We start from the raw sequence: 18,713 nt of genomic DNA, 5'->3' as shown, positions 1-18,713 counted from the left end.
TTTGAGAGAAGCATTTGGATTCAGTAATGAGAATAATCCAAACAAATTATTTACGTTTAACGTAGTCAGATATTAATATACAATAAGTCAGTCTTTCTACGATAGTGCCGACTGGGGAAAAAGAAAGATCATGCCATTATTCGCCGGGACCTGTAAATGGAATATCCCACGTGAATTGAATTCAGTATCAGAAAGATTGTAACTTCACTCTTTCTCAACCAACTGATGCCACCAGATTACCCCATTATAAACATTCAAAAGAAATGCCACTAGCATACTTTGGTGGTGCAGCCCTTGATTCTCAATAAGTCGAGTGTGCCACTCCAAACAGAAGTGCCACACGCTGCTATATCCCATCTCTAAAGTCTGAAAATATTCTGTTAACCCTTAACATGTGTACAGTCTCGTTTCCTATGAGATTCTCTCGTCTGTTAGTCGTCTGCTCTCGCAGCCACGAGATTGTGTCAAAAAATAAATATCCAATATAACAAGTGCGAAAGTTTTCCATATTATGTATCATTTTAATATACTGTCTTTTCTCCCACCACAGAATCGGTGTAAGAAATTCATCAATTAGCTATCTACTCGCGGAAAGAATCATATTAAAATTTCACGTAAATCTCCTACATCATTGATTCCTTACTTTGCCCGTCAATCTGTGGTTCACCTGTGTTGAAATTTATCAAGTTGGCTGGTTTTAGTCTCCCATACTTTAGCAGTTTTTAGTTTATTTATTTTTGAAGAAGGTATAATGAGAAGATCTCCTGGCTCTTTGTGAAAGAATTTGTGTGCCACCTGGTTTGAATCCTGTTAACATATTTAGATTTCACAGGGTGCCAGAAACTTAGTGAATAAAGTTGATCAAAACCTTGAACATTGATTCAGTCGCTTTCCATCTCCAGTTACATCCCGTGAAGTCACTGTGGTGAGTACACTGCTCTCAACAATGTGTTCTGTGACTGGGGTTAATCATAGCTGGAAGCAGTGGACAGCTATGTCTCATTGCATGAATTTGTAGGTACGTTTGAACTCTGCCCCTCGTGCTGTACCAGGATCCTCTGAAGTCAGCTCATGTCCTTCAATAACAATCTCTGCTGAGATCGAAGCCCACAGAAACTGCTGTGGTTTAATCTGACTCCTCAAAAACACTATCTCGGTAATATACAATGGACAGCCACACAGAGAAGGATATTGCTAAGTCTACTGTCTGTAGAAAGTCACGTCACGCACTGAGGTAGGTCTGTTATGTCCTGTTGTAAAATGATAATCATTGACAACTTGAAGCTACCAAGTGATGAAATAGATACTAGTTGACTGCAGTTCTAAAGAAATGTGCAGGATGACTTGAAGAAATTCTGATGGTAGCTGTGGATGTTTCGTTTCAAATAGTCATTACTTCAATGGCACAGACTTTTGATCGGAAGCGGCCTTAACCATCCAAAAGTGATGCAACCCGTCTTAACTCAGCTCTCTCTCTCTCTCTCTCTCTCTCTCTCTCTCTCTCTCTCTCTCTCTCTCTATTTGATAGTGTATTGTTGAAACCAGTTCAGTCCCTTATGGCTGCAACCAATATTTCTTCCTACGTGTAATAGCCCTTATAAAGGAATTTGTGAATCGGCTCCAGCGATTCCCCGCGTACTTCAATTGACCTGTGAGTATCAACACTGTGTCTGAGTGTATCAGTGTTACAGTACATCTTACCCTTGTGAAGCACTTGACACGTTGCACTTTACAGAGTTTGGACAGAAATACGGAAACGCCACGGAAAATGCAAGTTCAAACGTAAATACAAGTCCTATCAATCGTATGGTAATATTTGACGAAGAACTTTGGTTGTGCAGTGTCCTGAATATGTATAAAGTGATCAGATAAGTGTTGTATGTTGCTGTGAATGCATTCTGTCAAATGTAAGTGAAATCGAAGGTTTCGACATGCTGGAAGTTTAAGGGATTTTTTTCTTTCGAAAAAGCTATTACAGAAATGAATGTCTCGTACAAAATACTGTCCTGTAGCTCGAAATCCTTTACTTACTTGTGCCAAAGACACAAATTAAATATTCGCGCTTGAAAATTATAGAATGATTCTAAATTTAGTTTTTTGTGTGTCTTAGAACCAATGCCATGAACAAATTTTTTAACTTCTTGTCAGAAAACTCCTGTTCGAATCCTTTTAGAGTTTCCAGTTATGTGAAGTTACATCTGTCTGCTATCTGGTTCTGCAACTGTTGATCTAGTGACAGGTCCGAATGAACGCTGGTACTAATGCCACAACTGCGTAAAACTGATTAGGTGAATCTAAAGGAATTGCGCTAGTGACGAGTCCTAGGTGATTACCTTCACAAAATCGTGAACAGTGCACTGCAATGATGACGAATTCACTAACTACGGCATTAAATTGTTGGCCCAAATGAATCTAGGAATATTTTCATCATTCTCTGAGTTCATCATCAAGATGAGCGGATAAATACGGAGTTTAATCAAGAAAACTGCAATGCAACATTCTTTCAGACCAAATAAATGAGATTAAATTAGGAGTGATTAGGTTGGAGCCGTTTTTGATAAAAGTATTTGGATTCAGTAATGTTTATTATCCAAACAAATTAGTTACGCAGACCGCAGGCACATGTGAATATACAATCACTCAGTCTTTCTCCGATCGTGCCGCTTGGAGAAAAAAAAGTATCACGCATTTATTCGCCCAGCCCTGTTCATGAATGATCCTGCGAGAACTGAGATAAGTATCACAAAAAATTTAACTTCGGTCTATCGTAAGCAACTAATGCCACCAGATTACCTCATCATTAACATCCTAAATAAATGCAGGCAGCATTCTGTGTTGTTGACAGCTTTTGTTACCCATCGGAAAATGTCCAGTGTGCCACTCCAAACACAAGTGCCACACGTTCCTACATCACATCTCTGAAGTCTGTGCCTCTTGTGTTAACCCAGGACATGTGCACTGTCTCGTTACACCTGAGAGACTTGCGTTTATTGGTCTGCTCTCCCAGCTCCGAGTTTGTGTCACCAATATAAATCTGCAATGGAAAAAGTTTGCTAAAGTTTATCCAATGAGAAAGATTTTAAGGGACTGTCTATTCTCCCAAAAGATTCGGTGTAACAAGTTCACCAAGTAGTTGGATAGTCGCAGACAAAATTATAGGAACATTTCATGTCGCTCTCTTATTTAATTGATTTCTTACTTAATCCTTCAATCTGTGGATCACCTGTGTACAAAAGTATCCAGTTGGCGCTCTTAGTCTCACGTACTCTAACAGCTTTTAGTTTATTTATTTTTAAAGACGGTACAATGAGAAGATCTCCTGTAGAAAGTCACAACACGCACTGAGGTAGGAATCCTATGTATTGTTGGGAAATAAAAATAACTGATTACTTGAGGCTACCATGTGATGAAATAGAACTAGTACGACTGCCATGTTCCAAAGAAATGTGCAGGATGACTTGAAAAAGTTCTGATGGTAGCCATTGATATTTCGTTTCAAATAGTCATTACTTCAATGACGCAGACTTTTGGTAGCAAACAGTCTTCACCTCCCAAGAGTGATGCTACCCTTCGTACTTCAACTCTCTCTAACCCCCCCCCTCTCTCTCTCTCTCACTGTACCTCTTTGTTAGGGTACTGCAGAAAGGAGTTCAATCCCTTGTAGCTGCGCCAATATTTCTTCTTACTTATACTTGCCCTTATAAACAAATCTCTGTGAATCGGCTCTTGCGATTCCCGCGTACTTCAATTTACCTTTGAGTAACAACACTGTGCCTGAGGCCGTTAGTGTTACATTATAGCTTCCCTTTGTGAATGCAGTTGATACGTTGCACTTCACAGAGGATTGACAAAAATATTGAAAGACCACGGAAAATGTAAGTTCAAACATAAATACATGTCCTATCAATCGTACAGGTTGCAGTGTAGTATTCGACGAAGAACTTTGGTTGCGCAGTGTCCTGAATACTTTATACGTATGATATGGTCAGAAGAATGTTGTATGTTGCTGTGAGTCTATTAAGTCGAATCTAAGTGAATTCCAAGGTATCGTCAAGCAAGAAGTGTAAAGGATTTTTTCTATCGATATAGCTGTTGCGGAAGGGTTCGTCTCGTACAAAATACTCTCCTGGAGCTGAACATGGATTACTTGCTACTGCCAGACACACAAATTAAGTATTGCTAAATGAGTATTATACAATGATAGTAAAGTCTGTTTTTAATGCCTTTATGAACCTATGTTACTTAACTAAATCTGGTCTGATTACATCTATCTCCTGTATGGAACCGCATCTGCTGCCCTACTGACGGATCCGATTGAACTCTTATTCCAGTACCAGATCTGTGTGCAGTTGATTAGGAAAATCTAAAGGGATGGCACTAGTAACGAGTCCTGGTAGTTTGGCTTCACAAAATAGTGAGCAGTACTCTCCAAAGAAAAGGAATTCACTAACTATGAAATTAAAATCTTGGTTGAAGTGCCGCTATGTTTATTGTAATTATGCTCGGAGTTCATGATCAACGTGAAGGAATACATGTGGATAATAATTACGAACACTGCAAAACAATATTCCGTTAGAACAAGTAAACGAAATAAAACTAGGAGTGACTAAATTGGTACCGTTTTTGAGAGAAGCATTTGGATTCAGTAATGAGAATAATCCAAACAAATTATTTACGTTTAACGTAGTCAGATATTAATATACAATAAGTCAGTCTTTCTACGATAGTGCCGACTGGGGAAAAAGAAAGATCATGCCATTATTCGCCGGGACCTGTAAATGGAATATCCCACGTGAATTGAATTCAGTATCAGAAAGATTGTAACTTCACTCTTTCTCAACCAACTGATGCCACCAGATTACCCCATTATAAACATTCAAAAGAAATGCCACTAGCATACTTTGGTGGTGCAGCCCTTGATTCTCAATAAGTCGAGTGTGCCACTCCAAACAGAAGTGCCACACGCTGCTATATCCCATCTCTAAAGTCTGAAAATATTCTGTTAACCCTTAACATGTGTACAGTCTCGTTTCCTATGAGATTCTCTCGTCTGTTAGTCGTCTGCTCTCGCAGCCACGAGATTGTGTCAAAAAATAAATATCCAATATAACAAGTGCGAAAGTTTTCCATATTATGTATCATTTTAATATACTGTCTTTTCTCCCACCACAGAATCGGTGTAAGAAGTTCATCAATTAGCTATCTACTCGCGGAAAGAATCATATTAAAATTTCACGTAAATCTCCTACATCATTGATTCCTTACTTTGCCCGTCAATCTGTGGTTCACCTGTGTTGAAATTTATCAAGTTGGCTGGTTTTAGTCTCCCATACTTTAGCAGTTTTTAGTTTATTTATTTTTGAAGAAGGTATAATGAGAAGATCTCCTGGCTCTTTGTGAAAGAATTTGTGTGCCACCTGGTTTGAATCCTGTTAACATATTTAGATTTCACAGGGTGCCAGAAACTTAGTGAATAAAGTTGATCAAAACCTTGAACATTGATTCAATCGCTTTCCATCTCCAGTTACATCCCGTGAAGTCACTGTGGTGAGTACACTGCTCTCAACAATGTGTTCTGTGACTGGGGTTAATCATAGCTGGAAGCAGTGGACAGCTATGTCTCATTGCATGAATTTGTAGGTACGTTTGAACTCTGCCCCTCGTGCTGTACCAGGATCCTCTGAAGTCAGCTCATGTCCTTCAATAACAATCTCTGCTGAGATCGAAGCCCACAGAAACTGCTGTGGTTTAATCTGACTCCTCAAAAACACTATCTCGGTAATATACAATGGACAGCCACACAGAGAAGGATATTGCTAAGTCTACTGTCTGTAGAAAGTCACGTCACGCACTGAGGTAGGTCTGTTATGTCCTGTTGTGAAATGATAATCATTGACAACTTGAAGCTACCAAGTGATGAAATAGATACTAGTTGACTGCAGTTCTAAAGAAATGTGCAGGATGACTTGAAGAAATTCTGATGGTAGCTGTGGATGTTTCGTTTCAAATAGTCATTACTTCAATGGCACAGACTTTTGATCGGAAGCGGCCTTAACCTTCCAAAAGTGATGCAACCCGTCTTAACTCAGCTCTCTCTCTCTCTCTCTCTCTCTCTCTCTCTCTCTATTTGATAGTGTATTGTTGAAATCAGTTCAGTCCCTTATGGCTGCAACCAATATTTCTTCCTACGTGTACTAGCCCTTATAAAGGAATCTGTGAATCGGCTCCAGCGATTCCCCGCGTACTTCAATTGACCTGTGAGTATCAACACTGTGTCTGAGTGTATCAGTGTTACAGTACATCTTACCCTTGTGAAGCACTTGACACGTTGCACTTTACAGAGTTTGGACAGAAATACGGAAACGCCACGGAAAATGCAAGTTCAAACGTAAATACAAGTCCTATCAATCGTATGGTAATATTTGACGAAGAACTTTGGTTGTGCAGTGTCCTGAATACGTATAAAGTGATCAGATAAGTGTTGTATGTTGCTGTGAGTGCATTCTGTCAAATGTAAGTGAAATCGAAGGTTTCGACATGCTAGAAGTTTAAGGGATTTTTTTCTTTCGAAAAAGCTATTACAGAAATGAATGTCTCGTTCAAAATACTATCCTGTAGCTCGAAATCCTTTACTTACTTGTGCCAAAGACACAAATTAAATATTCGCGCTTGAAAATTATAGAATGATTCTAAATTTAGTTTTTTGTGTGTCTTAGAACCAATGCCATGAACAAATTTTTTAACTTCTTGTCAGAAAACTCCTGTTCGAATCCTTTTAGAGTTTCCAGTTATGTGAAGTTACATCTGTCTGCTATCTGGTTCTGCAACTGTTGATCTAGTGACAGGTCCGAATGAACGCTGGTACTAATGCCACAACTGCGTAAAACTGATTAGGTGAATCTAAAGGAATTGCGCTAGTGACGACTCCTAGGTGATTACCTCCACAAAATCGTGAACAGTGCACTGCAATGATGACGAATTCACTAACTACGGCATTAAATTGTTGGCCCAAATGAATCTAGGAATATTTTCATCATTCTCTGAGTTCATCATCAAGATGAACAGATAAATACGGAGTTTAATTAAGAAAACTGCAATGCAAAATTCTTTCAGACCAAATAAATGAGATTAAATTAGGAGTGATTAGGTTGGAGCCGTTTTTGATAAAAGTATTTGGATTCAGTAATGTTTATTATCCAAACAAATTAGTTACGCAGACCGCAGGCACATGTGAATATACAATCACTCAGTCTTTCTCCGATCGTGCCGCTTGGAGAAAAAAAAGTATCACGCATTTATTCGCCCAGCCCTGTTCATGAATGATCCTGCGAGAACTGAGATAAGTATCACAAAAAATTTAACTTCGGTCTATCGTAAGCAACTAATGCCACCAGATTACCTCATCATTAACATCCTAAATAAATGCAGGCAGCATTCTGTGTTGTTGACAGCTTTTGTTACCCATCGGAAAATGTCCAGTGTGCCACTCCAAACACAAGTGCCACACGTTCCTATATCACATCTCTGAAGTCTGTGCCTCTTGTGTTAACCCAGGACATGTGCACTGTCTCGTTACACCTGAGAGACTTGCGTTTATTGGTCTGCTCTCCCAGCTCCGAGTTTGTGTCACCAATATAAATCTGCAATGGAAAAAGTTTGCTAAAGTTTATCCAATGAGAAAGATTTTAAGGGACTGTCTATTCTCCCAAAAGATTCGGTGTAACAAGTTCACCAAGTAGTTGGATAGTCGCAGACAAAATTATAGGAACATTTCATGTCGCTCTCTTATTTAATTGATTTCTTACTTAATCCTTCAATCTGTGGATCACCTGTGTACAAAAGTATCCAGTTGGCGCTCTTAGTCTCACGTACTCTAACAGCTTTTAGTTTATTTATTTTTAAAGACGGTACAATGAGAAGATCTCCTGTAGAAAGTCACAACACGCACTGAGGTAGGAATCCTATGTATTGTTGGGAAATAAAAATAACTGATTACTTGAGGCTACCATGTGATGAAATAGAACTAGTACGACTGCCATGTTCCAAAGAAATGTGCAGGATGACTTGAAAAAGTTCTGATGGTAGCCATTGATATTTCGTTTCAAATAGTCATTACTTCAATGACGCAGACTTTTGGTAGCAAACAGTCTTCACCTCCCAAGAGTGATGCTACCCTTCGTACTTCAACTCTCTCTAACCCCCCCCCCCCCCCTCTCTCTCTCACTGTACCTCTTTGTTAGGGTACTGCAGAAAGGAGTTCAATCCCTTGTAGCTGCGCCAATATTTCTTCTTACTTGTACTTGCCCTTATAAACAAATCTCTGTGAATCGGCTCTTGCGATTCCCGCGTACTTCAATTTACCTTTGAGTAACAACACTGTGCCTGAGGCCGTTAGTGTTACATTATAGCTTCCCTTTGTGAATGCAGTTGATACGTTGCACTTCACAGAGGATTGACAAAAATATTGAAAGACCACGGAAAATGTAAGTTCAAACATAAATACATGTCCTATCAATCGTACAGGTTGCAGTGTAGTATTCGACGAAGAACTTTGGTTGCGCAGTGTCCTGAATACTTTATACGTATGATATGGTCAGAAGAATGTTGTATGTTGCTGTGAGTCTATTAAGTCGAATCTAAGTGAATTCCAAGGTATCGTCAAGCAAGAAGTGTAAAGGATTTTTTCTATCGATATAGCTGTTGCGGAAGGGTTCGTCTCGTACAAAATACTCTCCTGGAGCTGAACATGGATTACTTGCTACTGCCAGACACACAAATTAAGTATTGCTAAATGAGTATTATACAATGATAGTAAAGTCTGTTTTTAATGCCTTTATGAACCTATGTTACTTAACTAAATCTGGTCTGATTACATCTATCTCCTGTATGGAACCGCATCTGCTGCCCTACTGACGGATCCGATTGAACTCTTATTCCAATACCAGATCTGTGTGCAGTTGATTAGGAAAATCTAAAGGGATGGCACTAGTAACGAGTCCTGGTAGTTTGGCTTCACAAAATAGTGAGCAGTACTCTCCAAAGAAAAGGAATTCACTAACTATGAAATTAAAATCTTGGTTGAAGTGCCGCTATGTTTATTGTAATTATGCTCGGAGTTCATGATCAACGTGAAGGAATACATGTGGATAATAATTACGAACACTGCAAAACAATATTCCGTTAGAACAAGTAAACGAAATAAAACTAGGAGTGACTAAATTGGTACCGTTTTTGAGAGAAGCATTTGGATTCAGTAATGAGAATAATCCAAACAAATTAGTTACGTTTAACGTAGTCAGATATTAATATACAATAAGTCAGTCTTTCTACGATAGTGCCGACTGGGGAAAAAGAAAGATCATGCCATTATTCGCCGGGACCTGTAAATGGAATATCCCACGTGAATTGAATTCAGTATCAGAAAGATTGTAACTTCACTCTTTCTCAACCAACTGATGCCACCAGATTACCCCATTATAAACATTCAAAAGAAATGCCACTAGCATACTTTGGTGGTGCAGCCCTTGATTCTCAATAAGTCGAGTGTGCCACTCCAAACAGAAGTGCCACACGCTGCTATATCCCATCTCTAAAGTCTGAAAATATTCTGTTAACCCTTAACATGTGTACAGTCTCGTTTCCTATGAGATTCTCTCGTCTGTTAGTCGTCTGCTCTCGCAGCCACGAGATTGTGTCAAAAAATAAATATCCAATATAACAAGTGCGAAAGTTTTCCATATTATGTATCATTTTAATATACTGTCTTTTCTCCCACCACAGAATCGGTGTAAGAAGTTCATCAATTAGCTATCTACTCGCGGAAAGAATCATATTAAAATTTCACGTAAATCTCCTACATCATTGATTCCTTACTTTGCCCGTCAATCTGTGGTTCACCTGTGTTGAAATTTATCAAGTTGGCTGGTTTTAGTCTCCCATACTTTAGCAGTTTTTAGTTTATTTATTTTTGAAGAAGGTATAATGAGAAGATCTCCTGGCTCTTTGTGAAAGAATTTGTGTGCCACCTGGTTTGAATCCTGTTAACATATTTAGATTTCACAGGGTGCCAGAAACTTAGTGAATAAAGTTGATCAAAACCTTGAACATTGATTCAATCGCTTTCCATCTCCAGTTACATCCCGTGAAGTCACTGTGGTGAGTACACTGCTCTCAACAATGTGTTCTGTGACTGGGGTTAATCATAGCTGGAAGCAGTGGACAGCTATGTCACATTGCATGAATTTGTAGGTACGTTTGAACTCTGCCCCTCGTGCTGTACCAGGATCCTCTGAAGTCAGCTCATGTCCTTCAATAACAATCTCTGCTGAGATCGAAGCCCACAGAAACTGCTGTCGTTTAATCTGACTCCTCAAAAACACTATCTCGGTAATATACAATGGACAGCCACACAGAGAAGGATATTGCTAAGTCTACTGTCTGTAGAAAGTCACGTCACGCACTGAGGTAGGTCTGTTATGTCCTGTTGTGAAATGATAATCATTGACAACTTGAAGCTACCAAGTGATGAAATAGATACTAGTTGACTGCAGTTCTAAAGAAATGTGCAGGATGACTTGAAGAAATTCTGATGGTAGCTGTGGATGTTTCGTTTCAAATAGTCATTACTTCAATGGCACAGACTTTTGATCGGAAGCGGCCTTAACCTTCCAAAAGTGATGCAACCCGTCTTAACTCAGCTCTCTCTCTCTCTCTCTCTCTCTCTCTCTCTCTCTCTCTCTCTCTATTTGATAGTGTATTGTTGAAACCAGTTCAGTCCCTTATGGCTGCAACCAATATTTCTTCCTACGTGTAATAGCCCTTATAAAGGAATTTGTGAATCGGCTCCAGCGATTCCCCGTGTACTTCAATTGACCTGTGAGTATCAACACTGTGTCTGAGTGTATCAGTGTTACAGTACATCTTACCCCTGTGAAGCACTTGACACGTTGCACTTTACAGAGTTTGGACAGAAATACGGAAACGCCACGGAAAATGCAAGTTCAAACGTAAATACAAGTCCTATCAATCGTATGGTAATATTTGACGAAGAACTTTGGTTGTGCAGTGTCCTGAATATGTATAAAGTGATCAGATAAGTGTTGTATGTTGCTGTGAATGCATTCTGTCAAATGTAAGTGAAATCGAAGGTTTCGACATGCTAGAAGTTTAAGGGATTTTTTTCTTTCGAAAAAGCTATTACAGAAATGAATGTCTCGTACAAAATACTGTCCTGTAGCTCGAAATCCTTTACTTACTTGTGCCAAAGACACAAATTAAATATTCGCGCTTGAAAATTATAGAATGATTCTAAATTTAGTTTTTTGTGTGTCTTAGAACCAATGCCATGAACAAATTTTTTAACTTCTTGTCAGAAAACTCCTGTTCGAATCCTTTTAGAGTTTCCAGTTATGTGAAGTTACATCTGTCTGCTATCTGGTTCTGCAACTGTTGATCTAGTGACAGGTCCGAATGAACGCTGGTACTAATGCCACAACTGCGTAAAACTGATTAGGTGAATCTAAAGGAATTGCGCTAGTGACGAGTCCTAGGTGATTACCTTCACAAAATCGTGAACAGTGCACTGCAATGATGACGAATTCACTAACTACGGCATTAAATTGTTGGCCCAAATGAATCTAGGAATATTTTCATCATTCTCTGAGTTCATCATCAAGATGAGCGGATAAATACGGAGTTTAATTAAGAAAACTGCAATGCAACATTCTTTCAGACCAAATAAATGAGATTAAATTAGGAGTGATTAGGTTGGAGCCGTTTTTGATAAAAGTATTTGGATTCAGTAATGTTTATTATCCAAACAAATTAGTTACGCAGACCGCAGGCACATGTGAATATACAATCACTCAGTCTTTCTCCGATCGTGCCGCTTGGAGAAAAAAAAGTATCACGCATTTATTCGCCCAGCCCTGTTCATGAATGATCCTGCGAGAACTGAGATAAGTATCACAAAAAATTTAACTTCGGTCTATCGTAAGCAACTAATGCCACCAGATTACCTCATCATTAACATCCTAAATAAATGCAGGCAGCATTCTGTGTTGTTGACAGCTTTTGTTACCCATCGGAAAATGTCCAGTGTGCCACTCCAAACACAAGTGCCACACGTTCCTACATCACATCTCTGAAGTCTGTGCCTCTTGTGTTAACCCAGGACATGTGCACTGTCTCGTTACACCTGAGAGACTTGCGTTTATTGGTCTGCTCTCCCAGCTCCGAGTTTGTGTCACCAATATAAATCTGCAATGGAAAAAGTTTGCTAAAGTTTATCCAATGAGAAAGATTTTAAGGGACTGTCTATTCTCCCAAAAGATTCGGTGTAACAAGTTCACCAAGTAGTTGGATAGTCGCAGACAAAATTATAGGAACATTTCATGTCGCTCTCTTATTTAATTGATTTCTTACTTAATCCTTCAATCTGTGGATCACCTGTGTACAAAAGTATCCAGTTGGCGCTCTTAGTCTCACGTACTCTAACAGCTTTTAGTTTATTTATTTTTAAAGACGGTACAATGAGAAGATCTCCTGTAGAAAGTCACAACACGCACTGAGGTAGGAATCCTATGTATTGTTGGGAAATAAAAATAACTGATTACTTGAGGCTACCATGTGATGAAATAGAACTAGTACGACTGCCATGTTCCAAAGAAATGTGCAGGATGACTTGAAAAAGTTCTGATGGTAGCCATTGATATTTCGTTTCAAATAGTCATTACTTCAATGACGCAGACTTTTGGTAGCAAACAGTCTTCACCTCCCAAGAGTGATGCTACCCTTCGTACTTCAACTCTCTCTAACCCCCCCCCCCCCCCCTCTCTCTCTCACTGTACCTCTTTGTTAGGGTACTGCAGAAAGGAGTTCAATCCCTTGTAGCTGCGCCAATATTTCTTCTTACTTGTACTTGCCCTTATAAACAAATCTCTGTGAATCGGCTCTTGCGATTCCCGCGTACTTCAATTTACCTTTGAGTAACAACACTGTGCCTGAGGCCGTTAGTGTTACATTATAGCTTCCCTTTGTGAATGCAGTTGATACGTTGCACTTCACAGAGGATTGACAAAAATATTGAAAGACCACGGAAAATGTAAGTTCAAACATAAATACATGTCCTATCAATCGTACAGGTTGCAGTGTAGTATTCGACGAAGAACTTTGGTTGCGCAGTGTCCTGAATACTTTATACGTATGATATGGTCAGAAGAATGTTGTATGTTGCTGTGAGTCTATTAAGTCGAATCTAAGTGAATTCCAAGGTATCGTCAAGCAAGAAGTGTAAAGGATTTTTTCTATCGATATAGCTGTTGCGGAAGGGTTCGTCTCGTACAAAATACTCTCCTGGAGCTGAACATGGATTACTTGCTACTGCCAGACACACAAATTAAGTATTGCTAAATGAGTATTATACAATGATAGTAAAGTCTGTTTTTAATGCCTTTATGAACCTATGTTACTTAACTAAATCTGGTCTGATTACATCTATCTCCTGTATGGAACCGCATCTGCTGCCCTACTGACGGATCCGATTGAACTCTTATTCCAATACCAGATCTGTGTGCAGTTGATTAGGAAAATCTAAAGGGATGGCACTAGTAACGAGTCCTGGTAGTTTGGCTTCACAAAATAGTGAGCAGTACTCTCCAAAGAAAAGGAATTCACTAACTATGAAATTAAAATCTTGGTTGAAGTGCCGCTATGTTTATTGTAATTATGCTCGGAGTTCATGATCAACGTGAAGGAATACATGTGGATAATAATTACGAACACTGCAAAACAATATTCCGTTAGAACAAGTAAACGAAATAAAACTAGGAGTGACTAAATTGGTACCGTTTTTGAGAGAAGCATTTGGATTCAGTAATGAGAATAATCCAAACAAATTAGTTACGTTTAACGTAGTCAGATATTAATATACAATAAGTCAGTCTTTCTACGATAGTGCCGACTGGGGAAAAAGAAAGATCATGCCATTATTCGCCGGGACCTGTAAATGGAATATCCCACGTGAATTGAATTCAGTATCAGAAAGATTGTAACTTCACTCTTTCTCAACCAACTGATGCCACCAGATTACCCCATTATAAACATTCAAAAGAAATGCCACTAGCATACTTTGGTGGTGCAGCCCTTGATTCTCAATAAGTCGAGTGTGCCACTCCAAACAGAAGTGCCACACGCTGCTATATCCCATCTCTAAAGTCTGAAAATATTCTGTTAACCCTTAACATGTGTACAGTCTCGTTTCCTATGAGATTCTCTCGTCTGTTAGTCGTCTGCTCTCGCAGCCACGAGATTGTGTCAAAAAATAAATATCCAATATAACAAGTGCGAAAGTTTTCCATATTATGTATCATTTTAATATACTGTCTTTTCTCCCACCACAGAATCGGTGTAAGAAGTTCATCAATTAGCTATCTACTCGCGGAAAGAATCATATTAAAATTTCACGTAAATCTCCTACATCATTGATTCCTTACTTTGCCCGTCAATCTGTGGTTCACCTGTGTTGAAATTTATCAAGTTGGCTGGTTTTAGTCTCCCATACTTTAGCAGTTTTTAGTTTATTTATTTTTGAAGAAGGTATAATGAGAAGATCTCCTGGCTCTTTGTGAAAGAATTTGTGTGCCACCTGGTTTGAATCCTGTTAACATATTTAGATTTCACAGGGTGCCAGAAACTTAGTGAATAAAGTTGATCAAAACCTTGAACATTGATTTCAATCGCTTTCCATCTCCAGTTACATCCCGTGAAGTCACTGTGGTGAGTACACTGCTCTCAACAATGTGTTCTGTGACTGGGGTTAATCATAGCTGGAAGCAGTGGACAGCTATGTCTCATTGCATGAATTTGTCGGTACGTTTGAACTCTGCCCCTCGTGCTGTACCAGGATCCTCTGAAGTCAGCTCATGTCCTTCAATAACAATCTCTGCTGAGATCGAAGCCCACAGAAACTGCTGTGGTTTAATCTGACTCCTCAAAAACACTATCTCGGTAATATACAATGGACAGCCACACAGAGAAGGATATTGCTAAGTCTACTGTCTGTAGAAAGTCACGTCACGCACTGAGGTAGGTCTGTTATGTCCTGTTGTGAAATGATAATCATTGACAACTTGAAGCTACCAAGTGATGAAATAGATACTAGTTGACTGCAGTTCTAAAGAAATGTGCAGGATGACTTGAAGAAATTCTGATGGTAGCTGTGGATGTTTCGTTTCAAATAGTCATTACTTCAATGGCACAGACTTTTGATCGGAAGCGGCCTTAACCTTCCAAAAGTGATGCAACCCGTCTTAACTCAGCTCTCTCTCTCTCTCTCTCTCTCTCTCTCTCTCTCTCTCTATTTGATAGTGTATTGTTGAAATCAGTTCAGTCCCTTATGGCTGCAACCAATATTTCTTCCTACGTGTACTAGCCCTTATAAAGGAATCTGTGAATCGGCTCCAGCGATTCCCCGCGTACTTCAATTGACCTGTGAGTATCAACACTGTGTCTGAGTGTATCAGTGTTACAGTACATCTTACCCTTGTGAAGCACTTGACACGTTGCACTTTACAGAGTTTGGACAGAAATACGGAAACGCCACGGAAAATGCAAGTTCAAACGTAAATACAAGTCCTATCAATCGTATGGTAATATTTGACGAAGAACTTTGGTTGTGCAGTGTCCTGAATACGTATAAAGTGATCAGATAAGTGTTGTATGTTGCTGTGAGTGCATTCTGTCAAATGTAAGTGAAATCGAAGGTTTCGACATGCTAGAAGTTTAAGGGATTTTTTTCTTTCGAAAAAGCTATTACAGAAATGAATGTCTCGTTCAAAATACTGTCCTGGAGCTCGAAATCCTTTACTTACTTGTGCCAAAGACACAAATTAAATATTCGCGCTTGAAAATTATAGAATGATTCTAAATTTAGTTTTTTGTGTGTCTTAGAACCAATGCCATGAACAAATTTTTTAACTTCTTGTCAGAAAACTCCTGTTCGAATCCTTTTAGAGTTTCCAGTTATGTGAAGTTACATCTGTCTGCTATCTGGTTCTGCAACTGTTGATCTAGTGACAGGTCCGAATGAACGCTGGTACTAATGCCACAACTGCGTAAAACTGATTAGGTGAATCTAAAGGAATTGCGCTAGTGACGAGTCCTAGGTGATTACCTTCACAAAATCGTGAACAGTGCACTGCAATGATGACGAATTCACTAACTACGGCATTAAATTGTTGGCCCAAATGAATCTAGGAATATTTTCATCATTCTCTGAGTTCATCATCAAGATGAACAGATAAATACGGAGTTTAATTAAGAAAACTGCAATGCAACATTCTTTCAGACCAAATAAATGAGATTAAATTAGGAGTGATTAGGTTGGAGCCGTTTTTGATAAAAGTATTTGGATTCAGTAATGTTTATTATCCAAACAAATTAGTTACGCAGACCGCAGGCACATGTGAATATACAATCACTCAGTCTTTCTCCGATCGTGCCGCTTGGAGAAAAAAAAGTATCACGCATTTATTCGCCCAGCCCTGTTCATGAATGATCCTGCGAGAACTGAGATAAGTATCACAAAAAATTTAACTTCGGTCTATCGTAAGCAACTAATGCCACCAGATTACCTCATCATTAACATCCTAAATAAATGCAGGCAGCATTCTGTGTTGTTGACAGCTTTTGTTACCCATCGGAAAATGTCCAGTGTGCCACTCCAAACACAAGTGCCACACGTTCCTACATCACATCTCTGAAGTCTGTGCCTCTTGTGTTAACCCAGGACATGTGCACTGTCTCGTTACACCTGAGAGACTTGCGTTTATTGGTCTGCTCTCCCAGCTCCGAGTTTGTGTCACCAATATAAATCTGCAATGGAAAAAGTTTGCTAAAGTTTATCCAATGAGAAAGATTTTAAGGGACTGTCTATTCTCCCAAAAGATTCGGTGTAACAAGTTCACCAAGTAGTTGGATAGTCGCAGACAAAATTATAGGAACATTTCATGTCGCTCTCTTATTTAATTGATTTCTTACTTAATCCTTCAATCTGTGGATCACCTGTGTACAAAAGTATCCAGTTGGCGCTCTTAGTCTCACGTACTCTAACAGCTTTTAGTTTATTTATTTTTAAAGACGGTACAATGAGAAGATCTCCTGTAGAAAGTCACAACACGCACTGAGGTAGGAATCCTATGTATTGTTGGGAAATAAAAATAACTGATTACTTGAGGCTACCATGTGATGAAATAGAACTAGTACGACTGCCATGTTCCAAAGAAATGTGCAGGATGACTTGAAAAAGTTCTGATGGTAGCCATTGATATTTCGTTTCAAATAGTCATTACTTCAATGACGCAGACATTTGGTAGCAAACAGTCTTCACCTCCCAAGAGTGATGCTACCCTTCGTACTTCAACTCTCTCTAACCCCCCCCCCTCTCTCTCTCTCTCACTGTACCTCTTTGTTAGGGTACTGCAGAAAGGAGTTCAATCCCTTGTAGCTGCGCCAATATTTCTTCTTACTTATACTTGCCCTTATAAACAAATCTCTGTGAATCGGCTCTTGCGATTCCCGCGTACTTCAATTTACCTTTGAGTAACAACACTGTGCCTGAGGCCGTTAGTGTTACATTATAGCTTCCCTTTGTGAATGCAGTTGATACGTTGCACTTCACAGAGGATTGACAAAAATATTGAAAGACCACGGAAAATGTAAGTTCAAACATAAATACATGTCCTATCAATCGTACAGGTTGCAGTGTAGTATTCGACGAAGAACTTTGGTTGCGCAGTGTCCTGAATACTTTATACGTATGATATGGTCAGAAGAATGTTGTATGTTGCTGTGAGTCTATTAAGTCGAATCTAAGTGAATTCCAAGGTATCGTCAAGCAAGAAGTGTAAAGGATTTTTTCTATCGATATAGCTGTTGCGGAAGGGTTCGTCTCGTACAAAATACTCTCCTGGAGCTGAACATGGATTACTTGCTACTGCCAGACACACAAATTAAGTATTGCTAAATGAGTATTATACAATGATAGTAAAGTCTGTTTTTAATGCCTTTATGAACCTATGTTACTTAACTAAATCTGGTCTGATTACATCTATCTCCTGTATGGAACCGCATCTGCTGCCCTACTGACGGATCCGATTGAACTCTTATTCCAATACCAGATCTGTGTGCAGTTGATTAGGAAAATCTAAAGGGATGGCACTAGTAACGAGTCCTGGTAGTTTGGCTTCACAAAATAGTGAGCAGTACTCTCCAAAGAAAAGGAATTCACTAACTATGAAATTAAAATCTTGGTTGAAGTGCCGCTATGTTTATTGTAATTATGCTCGGAGTTCATGATCAACGTGAAGGAATACATGTGGATAATAATTACGAACACTGCAAAACAATATTCCGTTAGAACAAGTAAACGAAATAAAACTAGGAGTGACTAAATTGGTACCGTTTTTGAGAGAAGCATTTGGATTCAGTAATGAGAATAATCCAAACAAATTATTTACGTTTAACGTAGTCAGATATTAATATACAATAAGTCAGTCTTTCTACGATAGTGCCGACTGGGGAAAAAGAAAGATCATGCCATTATTCGCCGGGACCTGTAAATGGAATATCCCACGTGAATTGAATTCAGTATCAGAAAGATTGTAACTTCACTCTTTCTCAACCAACTGATGCCACCAGATTACCCCATTATAAAC

The sequence above is a fragment of the Schistocerca piceifrons genome, chromosome X (genome assembly GCF_021461385.2).
Source record: "Schistocerca piceifrons isolate TAMUIC-IGC-003096 chromosome X, iqSchPice1.1, whole genome shotgun sequence".
NCBI classification, from domain to species: domain Eukaryota; kingdom Metazoa; phylum Arthropoda; class Insecta; order Orthoptera; family Acrididae; genus Schistocerca; species Schistocerca piceifrons.
Note: the sequence above shows the minus strand (reverse complement) of the source record.